Raw genomic sequence first — 8,737 nt, 5'->3', positions numbered from 1 at the left:
GATATTTTCAAATTTTTAATCCTCTTATCATCATGGAAGTGGACACATATGTTAGCCTTATGCAAGTGTTTGTTTAATATAATTTCAATTCAGTGACAAATACAGTCCAGAATAACCTCAAAGGTACTGCATGCTCAGAAAAAATGCTGAGAGCATAACATGGCAAACTCAAGCTCAACAAGCAACAACAGATGGGCATAATGACCTGAATGTAATATTCCTTCATAATACTAACACAATGAAGTGTCCAATTGTACACCTCTAAAGGTTAACCAAACAATTTAAATCAGCCTGCAAGCTGAAGCCACCCATTTAGCTATCGCAGTTGGAAGCTTGTCTCATGTAGAGTTGTCCAGGTGTCTCCACTGTAAACTCAACAGTGTGGTCTGCCTTTGGCGAGGGGGAGGAGGGCTCTCTGGATCAGTTGTGTTCTTGGCCAGCAAGTTGTGTTTGAGACTGAACGTACTCCGCTGGTAACTCCACAGTAAATGCAAATAACTTTGTCCTTGTTGAGAGACTATCTGGCAGGGCTGTGAAGCTGAACTTGCCTTTCAGGAGACCCTTTTCTTTATCCATTTCTGCTTAAAGAGATTTGTTTCTGCTCACCACCCACGACGTAACTGCTCTCTCGCTTCCTGATTTCCCAAACTACGGGGCGCACCTGATTGTCCAACACTGCCAAAATCTGTGTTGCCAATGGTGGAGTCAGGAGGGGCTGCGTTGTTTTGATGAACCTCCAACAACATTAACACCTACTTATCACAGCGACTGGCCAGGTGTGTGTAGGTGTGAAAGAAGACAGGGTTTGTTCTTTTCTCTTAAGATCTGTTTTTTATTCATAAACCAACTAAAACGCAAAAAAACACTGAATTTCTTAAGTAAGATTGGCAAAGCAGTGAGTTGCTGCCTAAACGGGGCTAGGATGGCGGCCTCTTCACCACCACTTTTGAGTGAGAAATCGAGAACATTTATAAATACTGAGGGTGATTTAATTGCCACAGTACTCTCTCAAAGTGCTGTGATGGAAATTCTGAAAATCAATGCGCAATGAGGACACGCCTCTTTCGGACACGCAGCGCCGGATTTCTGTGTGAATTACACAGCGGTTCATCTTTAAGACGGAGGTGATTGGCTCTGTGTGAATGACCAATGGCGGAGAATTGTCGAACTGCCGCTGTGGCGCTAAAAGATTCTCTGTATGAAAGGGGCTACTGATGGCAGAGGCTGCCATGCAAGGTGCCATGGAGTCAGGAGCAATTTGGGGTTCAGTATCTTGCTCAAGGACACTTCAACATGCAGCTCAGCCCAGCCAGGGGGAGCTGGAATTTCGAACCAGCAACCTTCTGATCACTAGACGACCCACTCTACCCCCCTGAGCAACAGCCAATAATAAGAAACTAGTTCTATTCCCTTTGGAAATAAATATAAGCTAGATATTCGCTAAGTATTTCTCTTCGGAACAAAACAAGGAGTCAAAAGCTGTAGGACCCGTTTTACGCAAGGCAGCCACATTTCGACTTTTTTCTCGAAGTGCATAATGAAAAGTAAAAAACTTCCTCCCTGACATTTTTTTCCTCACCCCTGGCCCTAATACTCTCCCTTATTACTCTAAGTTTTTTTTTTTTTTTTTTCAGCTTTGTTATTAATTAGTGTATTACCTTCACCTGAGCATGTGTAGCTGGATGGTGATCTCGAAGGTGTTGCAGTAAATTCGAGGTGTTGGACCCTTTAGAAGCGACTTCTTTTCGGCAACCTCTGCAGACTGTATATTCGGCTTCTAGAAAAATCCGTTGGTCATTCTTTGTTTATCCAAAATGCTCCCATACCGACAACTTTCTATGTACTTTTCATTTTTTTTCTCTTTCTTCCTCTTTGCTCTGAGCACTTATGTACTTTTCCTCTGTATTTGGTTTTATGTAAAGCATCTTTGTGAGCTGTAAAAGCGCTGTATAAATAAAATGTATTATAATTATTATTATTGACACTAATGTAACGTTGGTGCGTTGGAGAGTTGCTGTCGTATTGACACAGCATGTGTACCCTTGATTACCTGAATTTGTTGCCACACGGCATTTTATGCTGGTGCACCAGGTTTGTTTTCTTTCTGCTTGCAGCCTACTGGTGGCTACTGTTTGTTTAATTTTCCTCACTGTTCAACCGTTGTTTACAGAAAATTAATGTACCATAATGTCCCTTTTTTGAGAGTGAGAACAGAAGCATTCGGTGTAGCTGAGCCTTTACAGTTGCCGTGATGTTTTAATAGTAAAATTGATAAATTACTGCATTCCTACTCTTGAAAAAGGGGATTTCCAATTTCTACCCCTACCTCTTGTAGTGAGTGCCCCCTTGCCTCTCTCTGGTTGATATCTCCCCCTATGAAATGGGACAACTCTTCAATACCCCAAGACGTCATCAGTTGTCATCGAGGGTATATGTAAACTAATGCAACTGGATATTTCCGATACATCAGTTTCAGCTGTGGTGCTTTCTCTTGCATTATTGGGCCAATCTTGGTGTTTGACATTCATCTGATGGAGATAGAAAAGCATGGATGCTTGCAATTCATTCCCAACTGCATAATATCAATGAAGTCATCACTGCCTCATTACCACTAGCGGTGGTTTATATGCTAACATTAGAAAGCCGTGCTCCTACCCTGCCAGTCTGCACTGATATCAGAAGAGCAATGTAAAGGGCAGCAAATACGCTGCTGGACTTAGGTTAAAGTTTTGGGGCACCAGATGCCATCAAACGGGGGGAATGCAACATTGTGAGAAGTCAGTATTTATAATATAATATATGTAATATAATTGTATGTTTGTTATAAAGAAAAGGACCAGAAATTAATCATCCATATGAGCTTTCATAATCTTCAGGATGAAGTGTGCCTCTGAAAAACCCCTCACACTTCACCCTACCCCTCTATCCAAGATACAGAGGTGTAGGACTGAGTGGTAGGAGCAGGGGGGGGTCTTGGGATTGGGCCAAAGTGTATCCTCCACTGAGCTTTTTTGGCCAGATTTGTAGTGTTCAAAGACCACAACAGATCACTGCTGATGTGCACTCCAATTTTGCAGAGGGGGGAACAGTGTGTCCACGCCCCCCTGAAGTCTACAAGCATCCTTGTTGTCTTCTTTGCTTCTTTAGTAGAAAGTTGTTTCTCTGAGGACAGTGTCTGTCAAGTCAAGGTCAGTCTGTGATTTATCCACAGATTGTTTCTTGAAAGACAATTGCTCTTGATAAAAAATGTTGTAATGCTTTGACCACTACAAACAAAACATCAATCATCTCCACTGTGCGAAAGCCATGTTTCCTTTAACTCTGGCAAAGCAAGCCTCTGAGGACTGGGCAGATCACATGTGATAGTGATCAGTAAATTATTATATTACATTACAATATTCAACCTCCAAATATGCACGGGAACAGAGTGTACCAAAGCCCGTCTGATTACTGAGCCATTAGCATCAGCTGTAGTGCAGCTGGAATGAATTCATGGAGGAATTGCACACAGTCAGAATACTTGTGAACAAGCATTTGGCCTGAGGTCAGCTTGATAGAAGAAGGGATTTATATTGGCAGCTACCCCCGAAATGAACCTTAAACCTTGAGAAGGCAAATGAGAAACACGAAGAGTCAGTGAGTCATCTCATCTCGTCTTAACCCCGTCTCAATCTGTATTCACGCCGAGCATTCGTCCTGGATGGAGTCTGCCCGTGGATCCACTGTGCCGCTCTTCGGTGAGTTCACACAGAACTGTGGCGGCTGAGGCTTTCCCAGTCAAGTGAATGCGCTGCATCACAGCAAATCTCCAATGGAGTCGAGTGGGTTGTTTTTAAAGACAGACTCATTTCAGTTTCATCAGGCTGCTCTTCAGGGACCGGGGGGAGAGAGTGGTCTTCAGCCGGCCGAAAGGAAAAGGAGCTGCCGTGGAATCAGCTCAGGCTGACAGCCAAATCTCACAGACAGGAATGGAGCCGCTCGTCATCTCCCCTCCTTCTGCACATCTCTTCATCACACAAGTACCAGTGTAAAGTGTTTTTAATGCCATGTTTACCTTACTCCTGGGGGCAGCTACCCTATCCTCTCTTATCTACACGCAGTTGCTCAGTTTCTACTAACCCAGTGTATTAGGTACATCTAACGCAATAGTCATGCAATCAAAAGTGCATTCATGAAGATTCTAAAGTCAGGTTTTTGTTGAATTATCAGTTTCAGAATAGTGGCTATAAAACTGCGAGATACTTTGATAGCGAGTGATGATTATGGGTACTTTGGGTCTCAGCTATCAAAAACCATTTCTCAAAAATCAAAGCAGACATACGAAAAACTAATGGCAATAGTATTGTTGTTTTTTTGTTGAGGAATGTGAAGGATATCAATAACAGAACACCTTAACATGGCAGCGATGCACCTTGCCAGTTGGAAAACCAAAGAAAAAGAAATCTGTCTTAACAGGTATGGTATACTGAGTATGCCAGATTTTGAATCAAATTTGAGCTCTAAAATCAAACCCTTTGATAAAAAGAACATCATCAAACACAACACAGGTGGCATAACATCCCTGATAACTACACACATAAAGACAACGATTCTATGCATTGTGTGTTTCATAGCAACCACCATGACAACAAAAGAAAATCCTGCCATTTCATTGTTTACGTGGAGTAATTTTTATAATCTCACCATAGATATAATCATGAAATGTATTTTAATGCAGGAACCCACAGAATGAGATGTCTGCCATGTTTCTGTTTCACAGACAGTCATGTGACTTGGACACAGAACATTAAAAAAAAAATAATAGGCAGAGAAAAAAAAAGTAATAATCCCACAAATTTGGAGCCATTATTGTGAAATGAATACAATGTGTCATGGACCAACATAGCTATTACTCATTTTGATTTGACACTGGGTTGTCACTTTGGAGGATGTAGTTTGGGATGCCATTTATTTGTTACATACTGACAGGTGTTTCTATTATGTCGTCCACCCCATTTATATCAGTGAGGTTAGGCTTAACAGATTGTTTTCTGTGTTTAGCCCGTTATTTGTGTCAATATGTCTCTGCAATTAAAGACAAAATGTGAGTGTGGGAGTGTTGGTATGCTGCATTTGCACGTAGGCTGTGTGCGTGCGCACGTGTGAGTGTGTGTGTGCGTGTGTGTGTGTGTGTGTGTGTGTGTGTGTGTGGTATGTGTGCAGGAGAGAGAAATGGGAGAGTGAACATGATGTACCCAGGCACAGTTTTCCTGGGCCGCGTCCAAGTGTGGGAGTCTGCTTGCAGCCACATACTATGGGGACACCTCCAATCACATCGCCCCTGTTCTCTGTCCTCGCCCTAACCTGATATACCCCTGTGACCTCACTATTACCTCCACCCCCTGACTCACGCTGGCACTGATACCCCTCGAATGTCCTTCATATCCTCCCTTGTCCCTCTAACTTTTCACTTCTGCCCTCGCATTCGCCCTTGTACTCCAAACCTGACCTGAGTCCTTTCATGTTTTTTTGGCAGCCCCTTAATTGTTTCTGCACTGAAACCCCCACCTTTCCTCCACTTACAACGCCTCCTCTCTTTCTCCCTCATGGTCTTTCCTCCCTCCCTACCTTTCACTTGTCCTCTGGAAGCTTTGTGGAGTAGAGGTTTTGGTCATGTGAGGCGATTGCTGTGTCCTGTGCCAAGCATGCAGGCTGGCGCCACTGGCATAAAAGCAAAACAGAACCCCCCAAAAATACACACTGACACACACACACTCTTAAGCACTACACTAAATACGTGCACTGTGAATTTAAAGTGGTAATCCTTGAGATCCCCTCGCTTTTTATTTTGGCAACATATCTGGTGGTAGTGGTCTTCACGGTGGTGTTTTGGCTCTGTGGCCTGCACCTTTCTGTTGATCAAGTTTCCAACTTCACTGTCTTTTCTGTTCAATCAAAGAACACTCACTCCTCTGTGCCAAGGTATTTTCAACAGGAAAGACCTGTGGAACACTGTTTCCTCAGTAAGGAAAGTCACTGTTGGCTGTCCCAAAAGTCGCTAGAAGTCGCTAAATGACGTCATCGCCTTATTTGCATAACTGGCATAACATTTAATTGTAATGCACCGTAGGAGAGATGAATAACCTCGTAGGAGGGACAAAAGGGAAATAAAAGTAAACTTATTGGTGCAGTGATTTATTTTAGACAGAAACATTTTTACATTTACATCGGATCAGCCAGCGGCGGCTCCGTGCATGTGCCATTTGCAGTCTGGACGCAGAGGGCTGAACGTCTCCTCCAGCTCTGACTGCAGCTGGGAGGGACTGCTGCGCCAGGACTGGGCCGCCTGTGAGTGCTTTGGGCAGTGTAGGTGCCCAGGGACCAACTCCAGATCTTAGCCAGTGTGTTGGACAAGGGCACCGATTGGAGAATCAACCTAATGTACATGTTTTTGATGGTCGGGAAACGCAACCCAGGTCCTTCGTAGCCAACTCAGAAACCAAACTGAACCCTGAACACTGCCTGAGCTGGAAGTCCCCGGCCCTTAGAGTCTGGGCACACCACTGGATTTAAACACTATTTTGTTGCATCAATCAGCAAAAGCATCACCGGAAGCAGATACAGTCCACAACTCAAGAAAATCAAAGACTATTAAAGAAAATTCTAGTATTAAGAAAGACATTTGTGATGGCGACAAGTTAAATTGTTCCAAGTTAAATTTGCTTCAGAAACTAGGCGTCAAACAAGTTTAAATAACTTGTTGGGATGGATTTTTGTTTTGCAGTACAGGCTCTTTTGGATAATACTGTAATGGAGAGGGGAGGTGGGTCCAGTAAGGTAAAAAAAAAAAAAAAAAGGAATGAGTGTAAGGAGTGAGAGATGGAGATGAACATGGGAACGAGGGAAGTGACGGGATGAGCGAGGGATTTCTGGGTTTAAGAGCTTTGCTGCGCTCTAACACGAGCAAATTATTCAGAGCCAGCAAACAATGGAGCTGAGAGACATAGAAGACTCAACTGAGATCAACACCATGCAGGAATTAATGAAGTTCTCCACCAACACACAGCGGAGAGATTTGACAGTCTGGAAGCTCGAGACACTCTCCTAATTGTGTTTTGATAAAAACAGAAATGCCACATACTTCATTTTGCAATTAAAACTGCTTTACTGATGGAGACTTGCTGAATTTTGACCATTTGTCACGTAATTAACAAAAGATGTATTAAAACATTTGTCACTCTGCTGAATGACAATTGTTATTCAATTAACATTTCGCTAAGACAGTTAGTACCTGATGAATGTCAAACACAAAATGTCAGAAAATAACTAGTTCAACAAGCAGTGACGGAATGGAATTATGTACATTTACTCAAGTACTGCCATTTTCGAGCTGCTTGTACTTGACTTGAGTTTTGCCATTTGCTCCTATTTTAAACTTTCACTCCATTACACTTTGGATACACTTTGATAACTTTGTTACTAGGTACTGTGCAGATTAAATGCTGCATCATGGCCTCAGTAGCACATTTTAAAATGTATTTATGGGCAATCTGGGAAAAAAAAAGATGCTGGCTGTAGGATCCAATCATCCGCTTGGCTAATAATTGGTCGATCCTCAGTATACAATATGTACAGTACATACATATGATTACATGCATAATTTACTGTTACTTGTACTCTTTATACTATAATAAAGTACATTTATTGCCAGTAAAATACTGAAGTATACTTGATCAGTCACTCATATTAATGTATGAGGTGTCTGAGGTGACTGTCATGTACCTCTTACAGCAGATTACCAGCAATAACAACCACCAACTGTGGTAAAATAAGTAGTGAGATCCATAACTGAAGCAAAAATTGCCCAAATTCTAAAAATACTATGACAGGTGAAAGTCACGTCTGTTCACACTTAAAGCTGCGCTCATCAGTAATTTCAGATCAAGATTGGATAACAGGACTGTGTGTAAAATGGGGTCTTCTGTAGTGATGAACCCACAGGAGCTGTCTTGTTATGCTCACATCAAGCAATCTTATTCCAGCCCCAGCAGGCAGCTGTTCAAAATGCACAGTTTGTCAATTATCATTCATTATTTCAATTATCTCAATATCAATCAAAACAATGACTGCATCTGAATGTCTGGACTTGCCTGCTGCTGAGGGCTGTAGAAACCCACAATGACTCCATTCAACAAGGTCCCCATAAATGGACTCTGCAGACTTGCAGAGTCCATTTGGGTTTTACATTTCACTAGACTTTAAAAATGTTATTACCCACAGTTCATTGCGACATGGACGATGTTGTAGTTTTTCCAACTGCGGACTGTTAAATCTGTTAAACTTATTACAAATGTATAAAACAGTTACTTCATTAAAACAATACTTGTGAAAAGTGAAATTCAACCACAATATGATACTGAAATACATGGAAGTACAGGGTACAGAGTTAGTCACAATGTGTTGACGGTCAACAAGTCACAGCATGCACAGATGCTGATGAAAGTCTATCTGACGTGGCTCAGGCAAAAATGTTCAAATATGCAAACTGATCGATTAATTGATCGGTCAGTTCAGCACTTATTTAAAGTATTTGGAGTAAAAGTACTTCTTATGTGGTATTTTCATACCGCAACATTATTATGTAAATGTTTGTAATGCGTGTCATGTATTAGTGCAAAACATGTACTTTCCACCACTGACAAAAAATAATTCCAGCTCAAAAGACCAATCACTAGTGTCCTTGGGCCCTGACATAGCA

The sequence above is a fragment of the Sparus aurata genome, chromosome 20 (genome assembly GCF_900880675.1).
Source record: "Sparus aurata chromosome 20, fSpaAur1.1, whole genome shotgun sequence".
In the NCBI taxonomy this organism is placed as follows: domain Eukaryota; kingdom Metazoa; phylum Chordata; class Actinopteri; order Spariformes; family Sparidae; genus Sparus; species Sparus aurata.
This window is presented reverse-complemented; position numbering follows the sequence as displayed.